The sequence below is a fragment of the Tachypleus tridentatus genome, chromosome 7, assembly GCF_004210375.1.
Source record: "Tachypleus tridentatus isolate NWPU-2018 chromosome 7, ASM421037v1, whole genome shotgun sequence".
In the NCBI taxonomy this organism is placed as follows: domain Eukaryota; kingdom Metazoa; phylum Arthropoda; class Merostomata; order Xiphosura; family Limulidae; genus Tachypleus; species Tachypleus tridentatus.
Window position 1 is genome coordinate 196,027,886 of NC_134831.1, and position 24,800 is coordinate 196,052,685.

Consider the following 24,800-nt stretch of genomic DNA (forward strand, 5'->3'; position numbering starts at 1 on the left):
CAGACAAACCCTGTGATATGATATAGCAACAAAACAAAGAATGGGGGAAAACCTGTGACAACGTACGGACAAATGACTGAATAAAAGTTAATATCTTCTTCTCATCCAAAGTGAAGGGCAAAACTAAAAAGTAACCTCTAAATTAATGAGGTTAATTCTAAACAACACACATTATAACATGATTAACACGGTAGAAATAAATTACATTAAAGGAATGCTTCATCCCAGCACGCCATCATCAAATATTACTCAAATATGCAGCGACAAATGAAACACTCAAACTAACCTCAAACAACCTTAAGTAGTTTAGAAAGAAGCGTTAGGGTAAAGTTTCATCAATCCTTACAATAATAGAACTGTTCCAGTTCACTTTTATTATAACCTGTACAGATTTAAGTTTAACTATGTATCCACAAATAGATTGATTGTTTGTTTGTTACGCAAGAGATATCCATCTGACGTCCCTAACTTTGAGGGAATAGACTACAAGGATGGTGCCTAGCTCACACCCCCATCGATAACTTTTACCAGTTGCAATAGTGGGATTTAAACGACGCTTTTATAACACATCCATTGTTCCAAAGTGCGTAGGGCGATTTCTCCGTGGAATAACATTTAAAGTTTGGAAAATAAGAACATTGAAGTTAATAAGATAAGGAATTTAAACCTTTATTACTTTATAATAACACAAATAATCCACAAGGCACGAGGAGCAACCTAATAATTTGATATATATTTACTCCAAATAGCCAATTTCAATCCATATCACATCACACGGAGGCCTGGTATGGCCTAGCGCGTAAGGCGTGCGACTCGTAATCCGAGGGTCGCGGGTTCGCGCCCGCGTCGCGCTAAACATGCTCGCCCTCCCAGCCGTGGGGGTGTATAATGTGACGGTCAATCCCACTATTCGTTGGTAAAAGAGTAGCCCAAGTGTTGGCGGTGGGTGGTGATGACTAGCTGCCTTCCCTCTAGTCTTACACTGCTAAATTAGGGACGGCTAGCACAGATAGCCTCGAGTAGCTTTGTGCGAAATTCCAAAACAAACAAACAAACACATCACACGGGCAACGTGTATAACATACATGTCAATTCGACAGTAGTACCCTCGTTTGGTCAAAAAGTGGCGAACCGTCTAATTTACAGTTTTGAAAAAAATGTTCGTAAATGTTAACGTGGTAACAGTGACTAAATTCTCAGTACAAACATTGGCTACTGCTAATTTAATAGTGTTACCATACACTAGGGTTATCTGCGCTAGCTGTTCCTAATTTAGTAGTGATAAATTGAAAAAGAAACAACTAGTGAACATCATCCACCACCAGCTCTTTTGCTATTTATATAAAATTGGTATTGACTGTCCCATTATAACGCCTCACAGCTGACGGGGATTCGAGCCTGCGACCCACAGATTCTGAGTCGATAATCTTAACCACCAGTTCAGGAAAACAAAACAGTAACTTAACAGTTCAGTGATTATTAACAGATTTTTTGTTATTGTTTGTTTTTGCCATCTGTTAACAGTCACGATTTGATTAAGTAAAATTTATATTACTGATTTTATGTTTTCTGTCATATGTCTTCATTATTTTCTTTCCGGAACTGATTATTTAGTTCTTAGTTACTTCACAGACACTGTCAAAATAATGCCAGTAAATAAGATATACTGGACTTTCTCAGGTGTGCACCAGATAAGTCACATATGTTCTTTTACTCACTTTCTATCACAAATACACCTTCTAAATATACGTTTATGATAATATAAAATGTTTGAGCTTTCTAAGGTATGCAGTTTTTGTTTACAGTAAGTAAAATCATATTACAAATTTCGTTCCAAGCTGGCAGTAACTTAACATTATTCTGTCAAAGAGAGGTGACAGAGCAAGGAACAGTATGCATATGAGAGGAAGCACGGAAATACACGAACTACAACCTACAATAATCACGTAAACTGATTATTTATGTCTTTATTTAATACAAAATATGTTTCTAGTTATCTCCTTTGCTAGTCAGTTATACAAACATTCGCAGCACAAAATACACCAGGAATACACGCCTGCTGGAGTAGGCCCTGCCTTTTGTTTCCTTTAATGACCAGTGAGAAACAAATATATGGAAATAACCAGAAAAAAATATTGCTTAAATACATCTCATCTATCATTTTGCACACCCTGAAAATTATAACTTTTCTCTTTTTTTTACATAAGATTAATTGCATGTTGACCTCAAATACCACTAGTTAAAAGATTGTTATGCACTCTTAAGTAAACATAACCTTACGAAACACTAATTAACCCAAGGGTTGAATGTTGATTCCCATCATTGAAGGTAAAAAGAAAGTATCTATTCCACTTGATCAAACGTTATACAGATGTTCTTACTATTTAGTCAAGTGTCATAAAGACATTCCTACAAAATGAGCAAGTATTATGAAGACATTCGTACAATATAAACAAATGCTACAAAGACACTACTACTATTTAGCCATGTGTTATAAACATTCCTATTTAGCCAAGTGTTACAAATATATTTTTACTATTTAACCACAACACTTATAGGTTATCTAACAAGACACTAGAAACCAAGAACTATACCTACACCTCTGAGTGTAAACACACAACATGAAATGAAATATGCTCAATATGTTCATGGTGACACGTGTCCATATCCACCCGCTGACATTCAACAAAAGAATAAAAGAATTGCTTCAAAAATATAACAACACTTCTTTCATTTTCAGAAGTGCGGAATCGCTCAAAAATTTGACTGTAGTCAATTTCAAAAAGTGTCGAAACCTCAGAAGGCAGCGTAACAGATAATGTCACCAGGGCACGAGAAAAGTAGTTCTTTCACGAGTCCAAATAGTATGTTGGCCATAGTCAAAACACATTGCCCGAGGCAGTTACTTAAGACGCGATTTTTTTTTAATTTGTCTCGGGCAGCATGCAGCGTATTATATTTACTCTGGGATGCGATTTCACATAATCGGTCGATCTTTCTCAAGTACGCTCGCAAAGTTTAAATATACTTTTAACATTTCACAAAGCGAGTTCTCCCGGCATCAAATAGCGATATTCACGAGAAAATCTTAAAAATCAGTATAATACATTAGATTACGTGTTTAAGATACTACTGTCGTTTAAGTGGACCTTTTTTTGTTGTTGTTAAATTGCCTACAATAAAAATATAAAACAAAACAAAAAATAGCTTCCAGTATCTCATTTCGTTTTTTATTTGATACTAAAACACAGAAAAGATCAGATTTAACGCTAACTAAATCTCACCAAAAGATACCATAACAAGAGAAAAATTCAAGTACCACGGACAGACCGCTTCTTTCCAATACACATTTCAACTTCATTTTAGATGAAGAAATTATTGAAAAATAATCACTTTCCACTCAGCTTCCGCTATAGAGAAAGTACACCTAAAAACACTGAATGAAGGAATATTTCTTTCAAATTTCATTCCAAAAACCAGTTTTAAAAACAGTAAATCAAACAATTTAACATTCACAAACCTTTCCAGATGAATTATATCCCTTTATCCCTATATCAGTCAATTTAACGCCTACTAAATAAAGCACTATCAGATCTAACACAAAATCTGTCAGAAAGTTAAAAATAAACATTTTTAACGTTGTTCTTCACATCAGTATTATGACAAAAATACAGCAATATCATTTAACTTAAAACCTAACACATCTCACAAAAAAGAAAACAATGGAACGTTACTAAGTTTATCCTCTGACGAGCCTAACAATTTAGTAATACAGTTAGAGAGACAATTCAATAAATCTATAGAGGGAACTTGTAGAAAAAAAATCTTACTTCATTCATAGATCTATCTTTAAAAGCAGATGCTAACACAAACTTTGTGACATAGGTTTTTCAACACTGTCTAAAGGACACAGAACACTCACATCTAAATATATATCTACAAACTTTGTGACATATGTTTTTCAACACTGTCTAAAGGACACAGAACACCTACATATATGTAAACACAAACACACACACACATACAAACTTTGTCACATCAGTTTATCAACACAGTTTAAACAGCACAAAACACCTACATATCTGTATACAAACATATATATCTACAAACATTGTGACACAAGTTTATCAACACTGTCTAAAAGACACAAAACACGTACATATGTAAATATATATCTAGAAAGTTTGTGACACAAGTTTATCAACATTGTCTAACGGGCACAACACACCTACATGTGTGTGGGTGTATATATATATATTTAGAGTCTTTGTGAGGTAAGTTTATCAACACTGTGTAAAGGGCAGAAAATACCTACATATGTATATATTTATCTACAAACGTTGCAACATAAGTTTGTCAACACTGTCTACGGGACACAAAACGCATACATATGCAAATATATATCTGCAATCATTGCGACATAAGTTTATCAACACTAGATAAAGGACAAACAAACCTGCAAATGTAAATATATATCAATGAACTTTGTGCCATAAGTTCATCAACAGTGTCTGAAGGACACAAAACACCTACATATGTAAATATATATCTACAAACTTGTGACATAAGTTTATCAGTGCTGTCTAAAAGATACAGCACACATACATATGTAAATATACATAAAGTTTGTGACACAAGTTTATCAATGTTGTGTAAAAGACACAGCACACATACATATTTATATATATACAAACTTTGCGACATAAGTTTATGAACAATACCAAAAGGACACAAAACATACATATGTAACCATATATCTACAAACTTTGTGACATAAGTTTATTAACATTGTCTTAAGGACAGAAAACACATACATATGTAAATATATATGTAGAAACTTTGTGACATATAAACCACTCTAAAGTACACAGGACAAACACGTCCAAATATATATCTAAAAACTTTGTAACAAGTTTATAAACACTGTCAAAAGGACACAGCAAACACACATATGTAAATATACATCAACAAACTTTGTGACACAAGTCTATGAACACTGACTAAAGGACACGAAACACCTACATATGTAAAAATACATTTACGAACTTTATGACACAAGATTATTAACACTGTCTAAGGAAAACAACGCACATGGAAATATGTATCTACAAACTCTGTGGCATACATTTATCAACAACTCTAAAGAACACAGCACACACATATCTAAATTTATATCTAAAAACTTTGCAACACGTTTATCAGTACTGTCTAAAGAAAACAACGAACATACATACATATCTAAATATACATCTACAAACTCTGTGACACAAGTTTATCAACACTGTCTAAAGGGCACAAAACAAGTACATATATAAATATATATCTAGAAACTTTCAGACATAAGTCGATCAACACCGTCTATAGGACATAAAACACATATGTATATTAGTACACATAAATTTACAAACTTCATGACATGTTTATCAACAATGTCTATAGGACATAAAACACATATGTATATTAGTACACATAAATTTACAAACTTCATGACATGTTTATCAACAATGTCTAAAGGGCACAAAACACCTACATACAAAAACATATATCTAAAAACTTTGCGACATAAGTTTATGAACACTGTCTAGAGATGGTTGGTTGATTTAGTGTTTTATGGCACAAAGCAGCTAGGTTATATGCTCCAAACATCCGGCAAAAAGTTAAAATCAAAGTAAATTTAGTCATATTCATAAAAGGAATTTAAGGTAAAACAAAACAATGTTTGAAAAACATAAATAGCATAAAAGAGTAATACAAGTTGTAAAGGACTTTATGTAGCATAATTATCACAATTTGCCAAGAAGAGTAACAGGTAAGTACAAAAACCACCAACAGTCACCTGAAGTTGGCCTTTCCAGTCCTTGTTCCGAGTTATTTGACGTTATGGCCATTTTCAAAAAGTATTAAAAGTTTTAAAAGACTTATTGCAACATTTTAATAATAACTCACCAGGATGAGTAACGGGAAGTTCAAAAACCACAGTTATTCACCTGAAGTTGGCTTTTCTAGTCCTGGTTTTGAGTTATTTAATGTTACGACCATTTTCTAATTTCAAATCGAACTAGATGCACTTTGATACTTAAAAGGAAATCACATTAAAAAAGGTCTAATGTATAACTTAAAAAACTTGAATAGCACTGAAAAGATTAATGGCCTTTAAAAAAACTAAAAACATTTCCAAAGTGGACAGTGTCACCATTACCAATAACACTGTCTAACGTAATGGATAAACCTTGGAACAGAACATGTTTAATATGGTGCCGTCGTTGAGAGTTGTAACAACGGCAAGAAAGTAAAATTTGGCTTACTGTGACATGAGTGTTACACAGACAACACATTGGTGCATCAGTTCCAGATAAAAGAAAACGATGAGTTAAAAACTGTGACCAATGAGTAGTCTAGTTAGAAGAACATACTCTCACTGATCCTTATGGAAGCAAGACAGCCAAAGTCCAATATAGGGTTTTATTTGGAAAAGCTTGTTTTTGCGTTCCTCACTCAAAGTCGACTGCAAACTGGCATGGAGCTGAGCCTTGAATACAAGACCATACTCCATCTATGGAATAGGCACAGCAGTGAGAGTGCCAGAGCGGATAGATTTAGCTGTGGTGTTGACGAGCTCGATCCCGCGAATACGAACGTGCCCCGTTATCCAGAAAAACTAGATAGAAGTAGATGTTAAAGAGAGATGGGCCAGTTGGTTTTGAATATCAGCAAGAACAAGGTGTGAACTAACGTAAAGCGATTCCAGGGCCAGTAGAGAACTAAGCGAGTCAGTATAAATAGTGCAGTTTGAGTTCTGCTTAGCTTCTATGTGATCCAGGGCAAGAGAAATGGCATACAGTTCAGCAATGAACAAAGAAGCTGTAGAGAGGATTCTGCAAGCAACCACCAAACCATAACAAATCATGGCAGAGCACACACACAGTCACCTGATTTTGAACCATCTGTAAGAATAGGAATGGAAGGATGGTTCGAAAGATGTTCAGCAAATAGCAGACAGTATTTCCAATATACCTTATATTCGACGACTTTCACATCTCATGTCAGTCATGAGAGGGAGTTCTTCAGTGATGGCATTAATTTTTATACTGAAGTATGACACTCAAAACACAGCCCTGATAGATTCCAAGTTGCTGTAGAAAAGAACGGGAGTGTCGAAACCACACGAACATGGAATGTCCTGTTCATTAAAAAATTCTTTAATAAAAGTGGGCAAATGGCCATGTAACCCACATATAAGGAGGTCTCACAAAATGCCATACCTCCATGTTGTATCATAAGCCTTCTCAAAGAATATTGATACAAGGTGTCGTTTCAAAAAGGCTTCTCTGATTGACGTTTCAAGTCGAATCAGGTGGTCCACGGTGGAGTGATGTTGTCAGTACCCACACTAGAAGAGCGAGAGGAGGTTGTTTGGTTTGAGGAACCAAACGAGCATTAACCATCCTCTCTAAGGTCTTACAAAGACACCTCATCAAAGCAATTGGATGATAGTTTGAAGGAGTCTTGGGATCCTTCCCAGGGTTAGAGAAAGGTAAGACAATAGCCTGGTGCCAGACATCAGGAATAACATTCTCCTGCCAGATCCAGTTAAAAAAAATTAGAAGAATATCAAGATAAGCAGAAGATAGAAGGTGCAGCATGTCATAGTGTACATCATCTGTTCCAACAGATGTACTGCCAGACTGATGAAGGGCCAGTTTCAGTTTCACTAGTGTAAAGGGATGATTATAGTCTTAGAGACAATCAGCTCAAAAGGAAAGAGGTGATCACTCTGCCCAAGTACTGATGGCTAAGAAGGTGGAAGAAATAGCAGAAGTGCAAAAGCTTTCACCTAGAGCATCGGTGATGCTCCAGGAATTAGCTACTTCCTGGCCATCAGAGAGCAAGCTCGAGAGGGGGACAGATTTATATTGCCCACTAACCTTTCAAATCTTGTCCCATATGACTTTGCAACTGGTGGTAGAAGATATGCCAGTTGTGAACTTAATCCAAGATTCCTTCTTGCTTTGACGTCTTACCCACTGAGCATGTCTATGAGCACGCTGGAAATCGATGTGGTTCGAGAGTGTGAAATATCTATGGAAAGTACCCAGGGCCATTTTTAAGCCTTCCATGCCATGTGGTAGGGAGGAGTCCACCATGGACGAGGATATAGTGGAAAACGTGTCAAGGTTTTAGGAATACATTGAGCAGCTGCTTGTATAATGCAGTCAGCTACTGCTGCCACACAGTTGTCTATTAATGGCTTACAGACAATGGCAGGATAAAATTCAGCAAGAGCAGTGAAAGATGGCCAATTTGTGTATTCCAGCTTCCACGCGGGTAGGGTGGCATCAACCAGACCAGTCTCTCTTAAAATTAAAGGAAAATTGCCACTGCCTCATGGATTACTGTCAACCCTCCATGAAAAATGGGAGCAAATTGAGAGATCAGTAGCAGTAAAGGACTGATTAAGTGCATGAAAATAAGCAGAAGAACCAGTATTGGCAAAAGAAAGGTTGTGATCAGAGAGCATAAGCTCAATAGAGCAACCCCTCCTATCAATTTCAGCACTTCCCCAGAGAGGATGATGTCCATTAAAGTCCACCAGGATTAAAAAGGGAGACGGCAACTGTTCAGTGAGAGCATCAAGGTCTGATTGATCATATGTCTCTCCAGGTGACAGGTAGAGAGAACAAACAGTGGTGGTATGACCCAAGGAAACACAGATGGCTACGGCCTCCAAGGGTGTGTCCAGTGGCAAAGACAGGGTGAGCACATGCTTATCAACCAACAGTGCCACCCCTTTATGTACTCAATCATCACACAACCTATTATTTCTGTACAAAGTAAACTACCGAAATGTAACTGTGTATCGGTAGGTTTCAGAGCTGTTTCCCGTAAGGAAAGATATACAGGATGGTAGGAAGTAATCAGTGCTTTGAAGTCATCCATATTAGAAGGTAAACCTCGACAGTTTCATTGTATTAAAGATGTCATTTTTATTTATGTATAAGAAAATTTGGTAGAGAGCTCTTCTATTTACAACCATTCCTTTTTTCTTTATTGTCTTTATTCGAGAGAGATCTGTCGACCTCCATGGATCCTGTCCTGGGTCGATTGGGCAGGTCTCTGTTGTTAGAAGAGGAATCCAGTGACGGGAGAAAAATATGTAGCCGAGGAAATGCTCATACCCGGAACAAAAGGAAGTGGATCTTGGAGTTTGCTGGTTAGGGCCAGAGATGGGTGTTGATGTTGATTCGTCAGCTTTTTTAACCATGTAGGTCAAAAGACCTACTACCTTTGCTACTAGAAGAGGATTCCAGTGATTGATGATGTAAATGAATGATCATTTTCCATCTTGGGGTAGGAGAAAAAGATGTATCCGAAAAAATGCCTGTACCTAGAACGAAAGGAAGTTGAACTTGGGATTTGTTGGAATGTATGTAAGGGACAGAGATGGGTGTCGAAGTTGATTCATCAACTTTTTTAATCATGGAGGTCAAAAGACTTTTAATTTGTTTGGAGAATGATTCTTTTGGAGGCACAGAAAGATCTATCTGCACTCCCACTGTTGTTGTGGAAAGAAATGCAACAGCATACATCCGAGATAAAGTGGTGAACAGCAATTTTCGAGCCTCAGGATAAGTAATGTTATGAATCGTTTACAAATGTTGCACCTCTTTTTCTTCCAACCATTTAGGGTAAGAACGAAAGTAGGATGGATGAGAGCCATTGCAATTGATGCAATGAGGGTCCATTTCACACTCGTTGGCATCATGGTCCTTGCCACTTCAACGACCATGATATGATGTCTTCAAGTGTCAGAACCGTTGACATTGAAAACATCGGAGAGGGTTTGGAATGTATGGCTGTACCCTGCAATTAAGATAATCTGCCTTGATGGTGGCAGGTGGACGTGATGATGTAAACGTCAGAACGAGGATACTTGTCAGCATTGTAATTGCAATCTTTGTGAGTGGAGATACGCCTTACTTCAGAAACTCCTTGAGTGCAGAAACCAGCAAAAATCTCTGACTCTGGGATGTGCTTCAAATCCCTCTTGACAATAACCCCTCGTGATGAATGCAAAGTAGCATGAAGCCTAACCTCAATAGGTATATCCGCAATTGCCATTAAATGCAAGAGGAATTCACTGCATTAAGATGGGGTTGTTTCAACCAACATCACCAGATCGAAGCTTCTTTACTGACTTTGGAGAGCCAGCAAGTCCCTCTAGTCCTTTCTGAATAAAAAAGGGAGACATCTGCCCTAACTATTTGTCTGAAAGAGAATGAAGGATAAGAAAATGAGGTACAACAGGTGTTACAGATGTTGAAGATTGCTGCTCAGTATCTTCAAGACATGGTCATTTACCTATGGACTGTTTATTTCACTATTTTATTTAAGTTTTTATTTGGGGGATCCACAATACAAAAGGGAAATTTTGGTGCCCACTGACCTTACCCACAATGAAGCCCTAAGAGAGGATGCACTACAATGTCAAACAACGACACTGCAGCAACGCCAGGGTTTCGTGAGCACTATATCCAAATGCCAGCATCATATACAATATCCACAACACCTGTTGAGAACATCCAACACTAGTACTTGGTTGACATGTGGACAGCCGACTGACTCAAAAGAGGCCACCCCAAAGCTGCCCGTCTACAGGAATTCAATGCCAAAGTGGTGTGTTAGGGTTGGACCCCTCAACCACCAGGATCCTCTCCTCCCCTTCATGGGTTGCCACGCACGGCAAACACGTGGGTGGATGTTTAGATCCCAGAGGAGGTGCAATGAAAGAACAAAACCTTCTTTGGAGGTCCCCTCACCACATACAGGAATCCACACCGAAGGGCTGTCTAAAGAACACACACACATTTCTAAATATATATCTACAAACTCTGCGACATGAGTTTCTCAACCCTATCAAAAGGGCACATAACACATGCATATGTAAGAATATATCTACGAACTTTATGACAAAAGTTTACCGACACTGTCTAAAAGGATGCAAAAACCCCTAGATATGTAAATATATATCTACAAACTTTGAGAAATATGTTTATCAATGCTGTTTAAGACACAGCAAGGATATATACGTAAATATGTATCTGCAAACTTTGTGACACAGGTTTATCAACACTGTCTAAAGATCACAAAACACATACATATGTAAATGTACATCTATAAACGTTGAGGCGTAAGTTTATTGACACTGTCTAAATAACTGTCTAAAAAATATGTCTACACATACATATGTAAATTTATATATTCATACTTTGTGATATAAATATATCAACTCTGTCTAGAGGACACAACACACATACATAGCTAAATATATATATATAGACACACACACACACAAACTTTCTAACATAACTTTATCAACACTGTTCAAAGGGCAAAAAACACATACATATACTGCTGGCCAAAATCGTAAGGCCAATGAACATAAAGAAAAATATGCATTTTGCATTGTTAGACTCAACCATTTCTTTGAGTAGAGCTTCGAAAGATGAAAATAAGAAAACGAAAAAAAAAGAAAAAAAATTTTTTTAGCATTTAATAGGGAAAATGTGAACACTATAAAATTAGCTTAAATCCTAGCTGGTCAAAAGTTTAAGACCATACCAAAAAGAAGTCCTAAAGAGGGTAGGAAATGCCCAACAAGAGATCCTAGTAGTGAACTGTATGGCTGTCATTACTAATAACTTCAAACATTCACTTTAGCATGGTCGATATAAGCATTTGCCCATTTCTATAGACTTCCCTTGCCATCCACTCCAAAACATTTTCAATGGGGTTCAGATTGGGCGAACATGCTGGATGGTCCAAAAGAATCACGTTATTCGTCATAAAAAAGTCCTTTTTCCTGCGGGCATTGTGGATTGCAGCATTGTTCCGCTGAAAAATTCAGTCATTTCCACACAAGCAAGGGCCTTCAGTCAATAAGGATGCTCTCCCCAACATGCCAATGTAGCCAGCTGCTGTTTGACGTCTCTGTATAACCTGAACCTCCATTGTTCTGTGGAAGGAGAAAGCACCCCAGATCATGATCGAACCTCCTCCACTGTGTCATGTAGAAAATGTCTCTAATGGGATATCCTTATCGTGCCAGTAACGTTGGAAGCCATCTGGACCATCCAGTTTAAATTTTTTCTCATCAAAGAACAAAACCTTCGTCCACTTTTCTATGTCCCATGTTTGGTGCTTCTTAGCAAAGTTTAACGGAGCTGTTCCGTGATGTGGAAGGAGGCTTGGCCTTTAAAGATGTTTATGGTTTTTAAAGCCTTTCTCTCGTAGATGCCGTCTTATGGTTCTTGAGCTGCATTCTGCGTCCATAAGGGCCTTAATCTTGTTTGGCGATCAGCTGGTGTCTTGCCGGACAACCCGTCAAATCCTCCTGCTCAATGCTGGTAAAATTTTCTTGAGCTGACCACTTGAAATTCTCATTCTGTATCCCTCAGAGTCTTTTAAGAAACTTGCAACAGCACTTTTACTATGCCCAATCTCACCAGCAATGACACGTTGAGAGAGACCTTGCTTTTGCAGCTTGACAATTCTGCCACATTCAAACTGTCAACTTTTTAGCCTTTGCCATGTTTTTACCCAATGTAACACAGGAGATGTCAGTAGGAGATGCTGACAACGCTAATGCTTGAACACAAATGACTAAATTTTGTTACGTGTTTACCGATTAACACTTCGTTTCAGTATGATCTTAAACTTTCGACCAGCTAGTATTTAGGCTAATTTCATAGTGTTCACATTTTCCCTATTAAATGCTAAAAACGTTTTTTTATTTTTATTTTCCCTTTTCTTATTTTCATCTTTTGAAGCTCTTCTCATATAAGTGATTGAGTCTAACAATGCAAAATATTCATTGGCCCTAAGATTTTGGCCAGCAGTGTATATAGCTACAAACTTTGCAACAAACGTTTATCAACACAGTCCAAAGGGTATAAAACACCTACATATGTACATATATAATTACAAACTCTGTGACATAACTTTATCAACACTGTCTAAAGGACAAAAAAAACTACATGTGAAAATATATATTTTCAAACTTTGTGACACAAGTTTATCAATACTGTCTAAAGGACACAAAACACCTAGATATGTAAATACATATATACAAACTTTGTGACAAATTTACAAAACTGTCAAAAGAAAAGAATGCACATACATATGTAAATATATATAAAAACTTTACGACACAAGTTTATGAATAATCTCTACAGGACACAAAACACCTACATATATAAATATATATATGCAAATGTTGGGACGTAAGTTTATCACCAATGTCTAAAGGGCACAAAAAACCTACATACGTGTATACATATATTTACAAACTTTCGGACAAAAGTTTATCAACACTGTCTAAAGGTCATAAAACACGTACCTATGTAAATACATATCTATAAACTTTGTGATATAAGTTTATCAAAACTGCCTACAGAGAACGACGCACATATAGAAATCTACACACTTTGAGACCTAAGGTTATTAACACTTTCTAAAGAACACAAAACATACATATCTAAGTATGTATTTACAAACTTTGTAACATACGTTTATCAACTCTAAAGAACTCAATACACAAACATATTTAAATATCTCTCTACAAACTCTGTGACATAAGTCTATCAACAGTGTCTAAAGGATACAAACCACATAAATATGTAAATATGGCTACATACTTTGTAACATAAGTTTATCAACACTGTCCAAATGGCACAAAACACATACATATGTAAATATATATCTATAAACTTTGTGACATAAGCTATCAACACAGTCTACAGGGCAAAAAAGAAGTAGATATGTAAACATATATGTATAAACTTTGCAACATAAGTTTATCAATACTGTCTAAAGAACACAGAACCCCTACATATGTGTGTGTATATGTATATGTATTTCCAAACTTGGTGGCACAAGTGTATCAACATTGTCTAAAGGACACAAAACACATACATATGCATATAAATATCTACAAACTTTGTGGCATAAGTTTATCAACACTGTCTAAAGAACACAGAACACACACACATATATATATATATATATATATATTTATCTATAAACTTTGTGACATAAGTTTATCAACACTGTGTATAGGACACAAAACACCTACATATTTAAATATATATCTTAATAGCACACCATTGCCAATTTTATGTATTTTACAATCTACATGAAGGCTTTCTAAGGATAGAGGACAGACATTTCTAATCAACTAAAATGTTTGTACAGTTCAAACCCAAATAAGACACTTGTAAGAACAAACAATATCACTATCACACAAATTAGGAATATATTGAACATTACAGACATCTATATTACCCTTTACTGCCTGCAAACAGTTGTGGGAAGGAGACTGCTCTCCCAAGTTAAAATAAGAATAAAAAAAATATAATTATTATAATTTTAATAATTTTATTATTTACAAAAGAAAAGATTTTGTCTTTCTAATTTGTGGTTTACCCTCCTTGCATAGTAAAATGTACCATACCCATCTGTTATGAACATTATATATTTATATACATATGGGAGATTGTAGGCTTGAGCACCCACATCTCACTGTAATTTCTAATCTTCTTATGTGAGAGTAGTAAATTGGAAGTTAAGGCTGATATACAGTGTATCCCCACCACAATGTGAATCCTACTTCCACAGTCATCTCCAAAACCTTGGATACATTCTATAATCTCATGTTGTAGTTTGTAACCTAGGATATTTTTTTAAAATATGCAGCATAGTTTGTTTAATTTTAATATGTTGTGTTTATGGCTTAAAAATTTATGATGCCATACCCACCTAGTGTAAACATTGCAACTTCACAATTATTCAGATATTCTAAGATTTGTAATAAATTACAATATCTTATTAATAATGTTGAAATACTGATACAAAAATTAAGTTAATAGGTTTAATAAAGAAATTTTAGATAAAATTATTAAATTATTCTGTAGTAAATACAAAAATGTGTTATATGAATACAAATAAAGTAAAATCTGAGAAATGTTACTAAAATTATTAAATATATGCAGCATATTTTATTTATAGTTTTAAAATTTATGGTTATAATATATATTTAAATCACTTTACACATTTCCCTAAACTAACTATAGTGAAGCCCATAAAGTATTAGCTTTCACTTTTAAGAAAAAATAATATAAAAAAAGTATGGGTAATGCATTGGATTTTTACCACCAGGTGTCACACTGATCAAAATCTTTCACTTGTATTTTGCTACATGGATCTTGTGATTTACATTTCATTATTACTTACTTAAAATAAAGATCAATGGAACTGTTAAATAAGGTTAAAGTTTAAAACATGCTCACTGTTTGTTACTAAGCTGAAAGGTACACAAGCGATTTTAGTGTTAGATACTCTCAGGCTCACTATGAAGTCAGGGTGTGGGGGGCTGAAACACAATTAAACACTTTTATAAATCATGGAATTTACAGCAAATGTGTTACAAACCTGTGATCTACACAACTAGAACTTTACAGATATCTCATTTACAAGACACCACTCACCATATACATCTTACACATCCAGATCACGTCATAAATATATGATTTAGACCGCAAGATACGTCATAAATATTTGTTTTAGATGGCCATAACTTAACAAATATCTGATTTGGGTAACCTGTACACGTCCATAAAAACCAAACTTTTCACAGGATTGTGGTTTAGACCTGCAGTAGACATAAGTCAATCAGAATTATTGCTTGTTTCAAGTTCCATTGAAGCAAGAATTTTGAATAAAAAATGTCTATCTTCTAAGTTCATCAATTTACTAGAATCCCCGAGTGTTTAATGGTCACCTCTAATGTAACGCTACAACAAAATCTTAACACTGTATACACCGAGGAATATAATTAATAATGTAGCATGAACAATAAAATATAATACTTCTCAAATTCTAATAAATCAGGAAATTTTGTGCAAATCCAATTCTGATATTTAACTTCAACTTAAAGATTTGTTTGATGGTAGGAATTTTGAGTAGTTATATAAGGGCTATCTGCACTAGCCTTCCCAAATTTAGCAATCACAGACTAGAGGAAAGGCAGCTAGTCAACATCACAAACAGCCAATTCTTGGACTACTCTTTTATCAACAAATAGTGACATTGACCATAACATTATAATGGCCCAAAATTGAAAGGGCAAACACTTCGGCAATGGGGATTCAAACCTGCAATCCACAGATACTGAGTCCAACGCCTTAACCACCAGGCCATGTTAGGCCCTTCAATTACAGAAAAACATTGCTGAGTTAATGGCAATAAGCCGTTTCAAATTTGCCTGTGACATATGTAATATATATATAGTAAAACCTGTCTAAGCCGGAAGATGCATAGGGCGGAAACCTGTACAAGCCAGAAGTATCAAAATTTTCTAGCATCATTTTAAGATTTCTCTTATAGAAAGCTCTCTATATGGCAGAACCTGCGTAATGCGGACGGAAAACTATCTTTCACCTACCTCATCTATCAACAAGTAGGATTAGAACCTGAGTAAAGTGGAAAAGATGTTTTTGTTTAAATATTAATTTCTTATTTAATTAATAATTTCTTTAAGTATTAATAAATTCTTGTTTAATTAATAATTTGTTTAAATAGTAATAAATTCTCAGGCATTTTGTTACAGTAAGTGTTGGTTAAATATATTCTGTTCTTTTCTCTTCCGTAATTATTCCGGAGGTCGCTATTCAAAAGAACTATTGACTCTACTTTTGGTCTCATTTGCTGATGGAAAACTAGAGAAACCATGGGTAAGAGGTAAAAATGAAAATCCGAGCTGTTTCAAAAATTTAAGAATAATCAACTTCTTGTGGAATTGAAAGTGAATAATAAAGCCTGGATGATAAGTGCTATATTCGAGGAATTTTTAAACAAATTAAACAAAAATTGGGACAAGAAAATAGGAATGTTCTACTTTTCCTAGATATTGCAACTTGTCAACCATAGGTTCAACTTTCAAATGTTCATTTAGTCTTTTTACCTCCATGTACAACATCACTTCTACAGCCATTACATAATTGAATTATACAACAGTGTATAAAACTGAAATACAGAAAATTGATGCTTCAGCATATTATTGCAAACATGGACGACTGTAAGAGAGCATCTGAAATGACCATAAAAATTGATGTGTTAGCTGCAACTGCAGTTTTAAGTCATTCAATCTAATGCGTAATAAAGTGCTTTCGAAATTGTGGATTTATTCTTGTGAATGGCGGAGATTGTGGGCAAATTGTTTTTTGTGATGATTGTAGTGAAATCCAAACTCTGATTGAGAAGATTGATGCGGATGATTCTGTGAACGCGGAAAGTTTTGTGAACGTTGACAAGAATGTTTTAACAGAAACTGATTTAAAATCTATAAGAGAATCACAAGACGGCAACAGCGCGAGAGATTCAGATGATGAACAAAAGAGAAAAAATAGTGAGTAAATAGAAATTTCTACTTCATCACAAGTGTTAAGTGAAATTAACGCTATCAAATTGTATGCAAAAATGAAGGGGGAAAATGAACTTCACGAAAAGGCCATGGAACTGGCGTTCTCTTTTAACCGCATGAGAAAGCCCATTAAAAAAAACGAAACAGTTAAAACTGGACACTTTCTTCAAATAAATTTGATTAAGATTTTGTGTACTTGTGTATATTTTAAATGTCTATTTTTGTTATCATTCTAATGAATACAGCATAAACAGTATAATAACTTTAATCACAAACGTCTTACTTCCCTTGAGTCAAGCAAGTATAATGTTCCGCTCAAAAATTATATATAATTAAGGAAATGCATGTTCGCTATGTCTAAGCCAGAAAACCTGCTTAAGCCGGAAATTTTACTTGGATCCGTGCGATTCCGCCTTAGACAGGTTTTACTGTATTATCCTTTTCAGTGCCAATTGCCATTATTTTCTCACTGAGAGCAGATTTTAGCGCCCAATTCAAGAAATTCTTAGCATCAGAATATTATTCTCAATATCTACATTATAAAGGCTTCAAAAAGCCTACTTAACAAGAGAAGCCATCTGACGCAACCCAGAAAGTGTAATATAAAAATAAGCTAAAATTACGTCACCAGCAGTAAGAAACTACAGCAAGATTGCTACTACCATAGCTTCTCAGCATGTAAGTTACCCGTTCAGACTTCCTTTAACTTTACGATAAAGAAAGAAAAAAAAAGTATAATTGTAACTGTGCTTTAAAAATACTGCGAAATAGATTCCATCAAATATTTATATTAAAATACTAACTTCATATCAGTCCGGCCATAATGAATAAATATTAGAAATTGTAGGTTTAACTGAATCGATCTCTCCAAACACATACACGTTTGAATATACTTAAAAAAAAAAAATAGTCATACCAGTTGTACCATGAAACCGCAAACGCTGCCATCTAGCGACATGATTATTAACCACTACCAAAATGTTGCCTTAGCAACCAAGACTGAAAAACTACGTAGTTCAGAAGTTTGCGGCCTTTTTCTCTATCTCGCCATGTTGATAAGATCAATGCGCACACTGTTCCGGTATATAGTCATATTTAAGATCGATCGCCTGCGCTAATTAGTATAAAGTCAAAACATCTAATTATGGCTCTTCATAAGCACAACACAACATTGACAAACAAATCCATCTTGCAAACGAAAGCAGAAAGAAACACCAAGCAAGGGATTTTATTTAAAAAACTATACCGTAGCCGCGTGTGAATCTTTGTTTCCGAACGACGTCACATATCCGAACCTTCCATTACACGGACAAACGTCAAACATTGATTTACTTCTGAAACCTCGCATGTGGGATTGAACTGCTAGTAAAATCACATAGAAGTTGTAGTTTAAAGTATCAGACCGCCTTACACAAACCCAGCGGATTTGGATATTCCGATCAAGATGGTGTATCCAATCTACCCCATCCCCCCACTCCAATATTTAGTTTGAATGTTAATTTATCCTAAGTTTTGAACGCCCTTCAACACAGCAGATGTTTCTTTCGAATCACTTGTTGCTCCGACACCGTCCACATAATGTTCTAATTCTTCCCGGTTTTCAGTGTCCCGGATATCAGATAGATTTATTGACATCAAACGGTTAGAATTTCAAAAGTTGCGCTATAAAAAACAACAACTGGATATCATAAACTCACGGATTAAAGAACAGGAGGGAACATAAGAGAAGTTGCGGTTCACTGCTGGTTAACAACTCAAATTTTGTTTTCACAAATGTTAACGCGTTATTTTGATAGTGGCAAGACATATGAACGTACACTTCACACACAGATAGGACTAAAAGTTATGCACTAAAGTACAGCAAAGCTCTTTTTTTTATGCATGTCTCTCCTAAAACAGTTTTGCATGTGTTTCACTTCTTTCAATACACTCACACGGAACACACCATGTTGAGAAAGTCCTAAACAATGAACGTTGTGTGCAATTTTTCTATGAACCGACTCGAGACTGCATATATATAGGTTGAGCTCTTATCTGTTTGTTAAATTTTGAGTAATACTACTCGAGAGCTATCTGAGCCAGCCATTCTAAATTTAGAAGTGATAAGACCAGATGAAAAGCAGTTAGTGAACACCACAAGCCGTCAACCCTTTGGTTACTCTTTTACCAACAGATGAAAAGAAAAGCATGTTGTGTGAGTACTGTCACACATACACACACTAGTGAAAGAAGCAAGCCACACATGTGAAAATTACATAATTACTGGTTTATAGAGCAACAATGAACGTTAAACAATATAATTATCTCAAACTGTGTAATTTGTCACACGCACACTAGTGAAGAAAGGAAGCCACACATGTGAAAACAAGTGTTTGAAACACACCACACGAAAAAAAACAAAAACAAAAAAACAGCCACGCTCTTGGCAACAATAACACTTTCCTATTTTTAAATTCCATATTAAATATAGCGGGAAATTTGAAAAGCTATATTTACAGGTACTTGTTAAATGAAATGACTAGTGATGCAACCCATAAAAGTTACACGATTTAAGTGATAATCCTGAGATTAAACAAAATATCAAATATAAGTATTATATGAAAAAGCTTAGGGAAATTATGTTTAGGTACAAATTTTCTCCAGGAGAGGAAAGACAAGTCAAAATTAATCCCTTACGATCTCCTACAATCAGTTTCGGTTTTGTTTTGAATTACGCGCAAAGTTACATGTGGGCATACTTTTGCTTTAGCCATCCCCTAATTTAAAAGCGATAGCCCACCGCCAACTCCAAGGCCATAGTGAGGCCATTATAACGCCTACATGGTTGAAAGAGCAAGCATGTTTGATTGGATAGCGATTCGAGCCCGAGACCCTCAGATTGCGAGTCAATCTTCCTAGCCACCCAGCCATGGATGGCCCGACTACACTAACATAAATTATGTGAATCATTTCGTTATAAAATAAGAACTAATAAATCATAGGTAAGAAGGATATTTATTTATATTACTGTTAATAACAGTATATTTTTATTGAAAATAAACTGTGTTTTTCTTAAAAAGGTGATCCATTAAACTATAAAAACGTATTAACATTATTATTATTGCCTGTTTCAAGACATACTTCATCATTACCCGCTACAGTTACGGGATTTTCGTATTAAATTGTAGCAGAAAGTAATTCCAGATTCTTCTGAGAATTCGTTCATCATGTTGGAACAGAACTCCACGTACTACTATCAGAAATCAAGTACAGATTGAAATGCAGAATTGGATGTTTCCACGAGTCTGACGGCCTTAAATAGATTCAAATTATCCTTGTCAATGTAGTTAATTTCTTGGATACAACGTATATAAAGGGCCCTCGATTTCACTTGAACAGATAGATATATTCTCATAATTTACTGTGGGCTGTCACGGACGAAAATACAAATATGTCAGCGAGTAAAACAGAAAAGTTTTCGTACGAGGGCTGTTCAAAAAATACGCGGACTGACGTCATAAAACAAAATGTACTTTATTTAGAAGGTACAGGTCTGGGACCACTTCAAAGTACTCTCCTCCCAAACGCACACACTTATCCCAACGGTGTTTCCACTTGTTGAAACAGTCCTGGTACGCTTCTTTTGTAATGTCTTCCAGCTCCTTCGTCGCATTTGCCTTAATCTCGGGAATCGTCTCAAATCTTCCTTTCAAGGGTCTTTTGAGTTTGAGGAACAAGAAAAAATCGCAAGGAGCAAGGTCAGGTGAGTAGGGGGGTGGGGTGGGGAAGAACAGTGATCGAGTGTTTGGCCAAAAACTCACGAGTTCTGAAGCACAAATTTCGCAGCAACGCGGTGCATCTTCAATTTTTCGGTCAAAATCTCGTAACAAGATCCAACTGATATCCCACGCTCTTCAGCAAGCTCCCTGACAGTCAGACTTCGATTTGCCCGAACCAGGGTGTTGATTTTGTCGACGTGTGGGTCGTCAGTTGACGTGGAAGGACGTCCAGGACGCTCATCATCTTCAATGGACTGTCGACCATCCTTAAAACGTTCATGCCACTTGAAACATGCCGTACGCTTCATAGCAACATCACCGTAAGTCGTTGCTCCTTCAGATCATTCATTCTGAAATCCGCCAAACGAAAAAAATCGCACTTCACTTAAAAGCGCGTAGCTAATACACAAATGAAGATATCTGCAATCGGGAAATGGCGTCGTAATCAGCTGATCTGTGCGAACCTAGCGACACCAAGTGGATTCCCCTGGAACCAACTGGAGCCGCGCAATTCAAACAGTCCGCGTATTTTTTTAACAGACCTCGTATATTAAAAGCTTCAATACGAGATTCTTGCAAAATTAACTAGTGTGTGTGTGATTGTAGAATCTCAATTTGTTGCACAAAACGCAATAAGACAGAATAAAATGTGTTTAAAAGTTTGTAATTCAAAGCTCTACTAACTAAAAATATACGAGTGTAAGAAATGTTGGTCCCGCGCGGTAAGTGAAAGCTCAAAGGATGTACTCATATAGAACAAATGTTTAGGGAAGGACAGAGAATAGAGAATCTAAACAATGTTTAGAACAAGCGTTTACAGTAGAGTAGAATACAGAAAGTCTCAAAGAACTTTGAAGATAACTAAAGGAAAACGTTTACTCAATATTAAAAATGAAGATTCCAAAATCAGAGCTGCGCACGCATTTACAGGACAGCCAACACTGTGTGTATCATATGTTTTATAATTAACACATATAAACAAACTTCTGCAGCTTAACGATACAAACCATTATTGTTAAAAGGCAAACACTCTCTGGTATAACATACCAGTTGAGGTTCATAACTTCAGCACAAATATACGCGCATTGTAGCATCAGGCTTGTAATAGCCCCACAAAAAATTATAGCCAGATATTTTTTTCAATAAAAACGTAAGCCCCTCACGTGTATTTTTAATTATTCCTTACTGATTAAAATAATTACACTGATTTATAAATATGTTAAACTATTTTTGTATACTGCCGTGACCTCCTGAAATCACCACCAAACGATAGGCTCAAATATTTTTAATCTGGATAAAAAATTGTACTGTTTGGATCTTGATTAGTGATATATATGGAGCGTGCTCTACTGATATTTGTTCAATTAACTCGACTTAAGAACAAATTCAACTACATTTTACAATTATTATGTATTCTTTACAATGATATCAATTATGAATACTCGCGGTGAAGTAGTGTCTACTTTCACAACCGTTATTATCGTACGAGAACCACTACCACAGGATTTTAGTTTCGAAACTGTTCTATTTTGGGGACTTATTTTTATCGAGCGTCCAAAGTCACAGTGAAATGTATATCCCTATACATAAATTATATTTAGTTGTCAGCTAGCGTAATTAAACGCTGAGCCTAACGACCTGCACGCCTATCCCAGTTAGAATGATGAAAGTCGACGACCGCTGAGCTTACAAAGAAATATTTGATTCGTCGAATGTAGTAGTAGAAATTGCAACGTGCGTATATAGTTTTAAGACTAACATTTGAAAGGTTCATGAAAGGCCGTTACATTTTTCACTAATAATTTTGTATCAGACTAACAACAGTATTCAGTTACAGATATTCTACGTTTCCTGTAGTAAAACACAAACAGTGATAAAATTGTATTATAAAGGAAATACACAAATGAATTTGTATAAATAGTTAAATACACGCACAACCATACATGTTGATAGACGCACACATTTAAAAAAGTAGTGGTTTCTCAAAATTAAAACAATCATCACACATAAACGCAATCATCATCATAAAATGCTGACGTAATATCCGGGTCATTTGTAGACCACCTAGAGGAAAAATTATGTGGTGTTTGGGTTAGAGTCGTCTTTTATCACAACGGAAGTAGTTCGTCAGTCAACCTGTATTTCCAAAGAAGATATGGGAAGAGACAAAACGTTACTCATTCTCCTATAAACACTGACGATTACAACCCCTTTCGGAATTATATGAGATGTAACGCTGCAGTCATTAATATCCGATTTAAATTGAGGGAAGATGCCTTAAATTATTATAAGTTAGCAGTCGAAATAACCTCCAAAACTACAAACGTATCCCCAAGTGATACGACACACATTTCGTGGATTACAGAACATGTAACAGTTATACAAAATAGACTAAACAGAGAGGTGTCAAAGAAAAAACTTAAAGATCTTAATTCATACATTTTATTATTCACAGTGCTCCGTTGTTTTGAGTAATTAGTCACAGGTTTCTTACCTTTAAATTCTCCTGAAACTTGTATTACTTATATATTTTGACACATTACGAAATATGGTATAAAGAGGTTATTCTATTTAAAAATAATAATTTTAGCAGTTGTATACATATTTTCAAAAATAATACTGTAAAAAATTCAAAATAATAAATAGAATCATAATGTATACGAAATCATTTTATAGTGAGAATGGTCAAACACGCTAAAATGACTTTTTTATAATCATCTGATTTGCATATTCAGCACCTTCTACGAAATTGTCCACCAATTTGTTTTTATTAATTCTACTGCATCGATATTCATTGCTTCTCGATGTATTCACTTCAAAATTAACTTTCATCGCCACTGATTTTGTCGAAACTATTTCAAAATTTAAAAAAATTAAAATAAAAAAAATACCTGTTCGCTCTTGAAAAAGACAAATAGGCTCCATCATATAAACTCTGGTAACGATAAATACTAGATAAAGCAAAAGGAAGGGTTCTTGGTTTAACTTTAAAATTATATAGTTCCTACAAATAAACATTCTCTAGTCCTTAAAGTACCATTTCAAAAAAATAAAAACAAAAAACGATCAACGCTAAAAGATCCAAAGTCCTCACGACATTAGTTTGTGATATATTATTTGTGGAAAAAACAACAACATACATAGTAAGGAAATTCTGGTTCTCATTACTGATAACGGTGCATACCAGAAAACCGCCATTTCGTTTATTTGACTGTAAAAAACATATACTGAAAACTAAACTGTGCTTTTGAGTGCAAGCATTCATCTTGTCTAGTTAACAAATAATCTTCAGTGTTACGAGAATCTTTGTGAACCCCGACACCAGTCTTTCGCTCCGTGTGACAGTAGAGAAAAGACTATAGGTATTTAATTAAATATATACGTGAAAAATCACTCTATGTGAAGACGTCACAGAACACTGCGGGCTCACTTTCCCCACCCCCTCGCTCAAGACTGTAATCTGTAGTAATTAAATATGAAATAACGTTATGCTTATAAGAAATTACACAAGAACTACATATCACTTTTTAAAACTATACGATAGATTTCTTAATAACGTGTAAGAA

The 24,800-nt window shown here is 35.4% G+C and overlaps 1 protein-coding gene across 2 annotated transcripts in view; it reads right to left on the bottom strand.

Moving 5' to 3' along the window:
- LOC143257644 (trithorax group protein osa-like) overlaps window positions 1–24,800 on the bottom strand; it is a 152,364-nt gene that overhangs the window by 62,874 nt on the left and 64,690 nt on the right. The gene's annotated exons all lie outside the window — the stretch shown is intronic.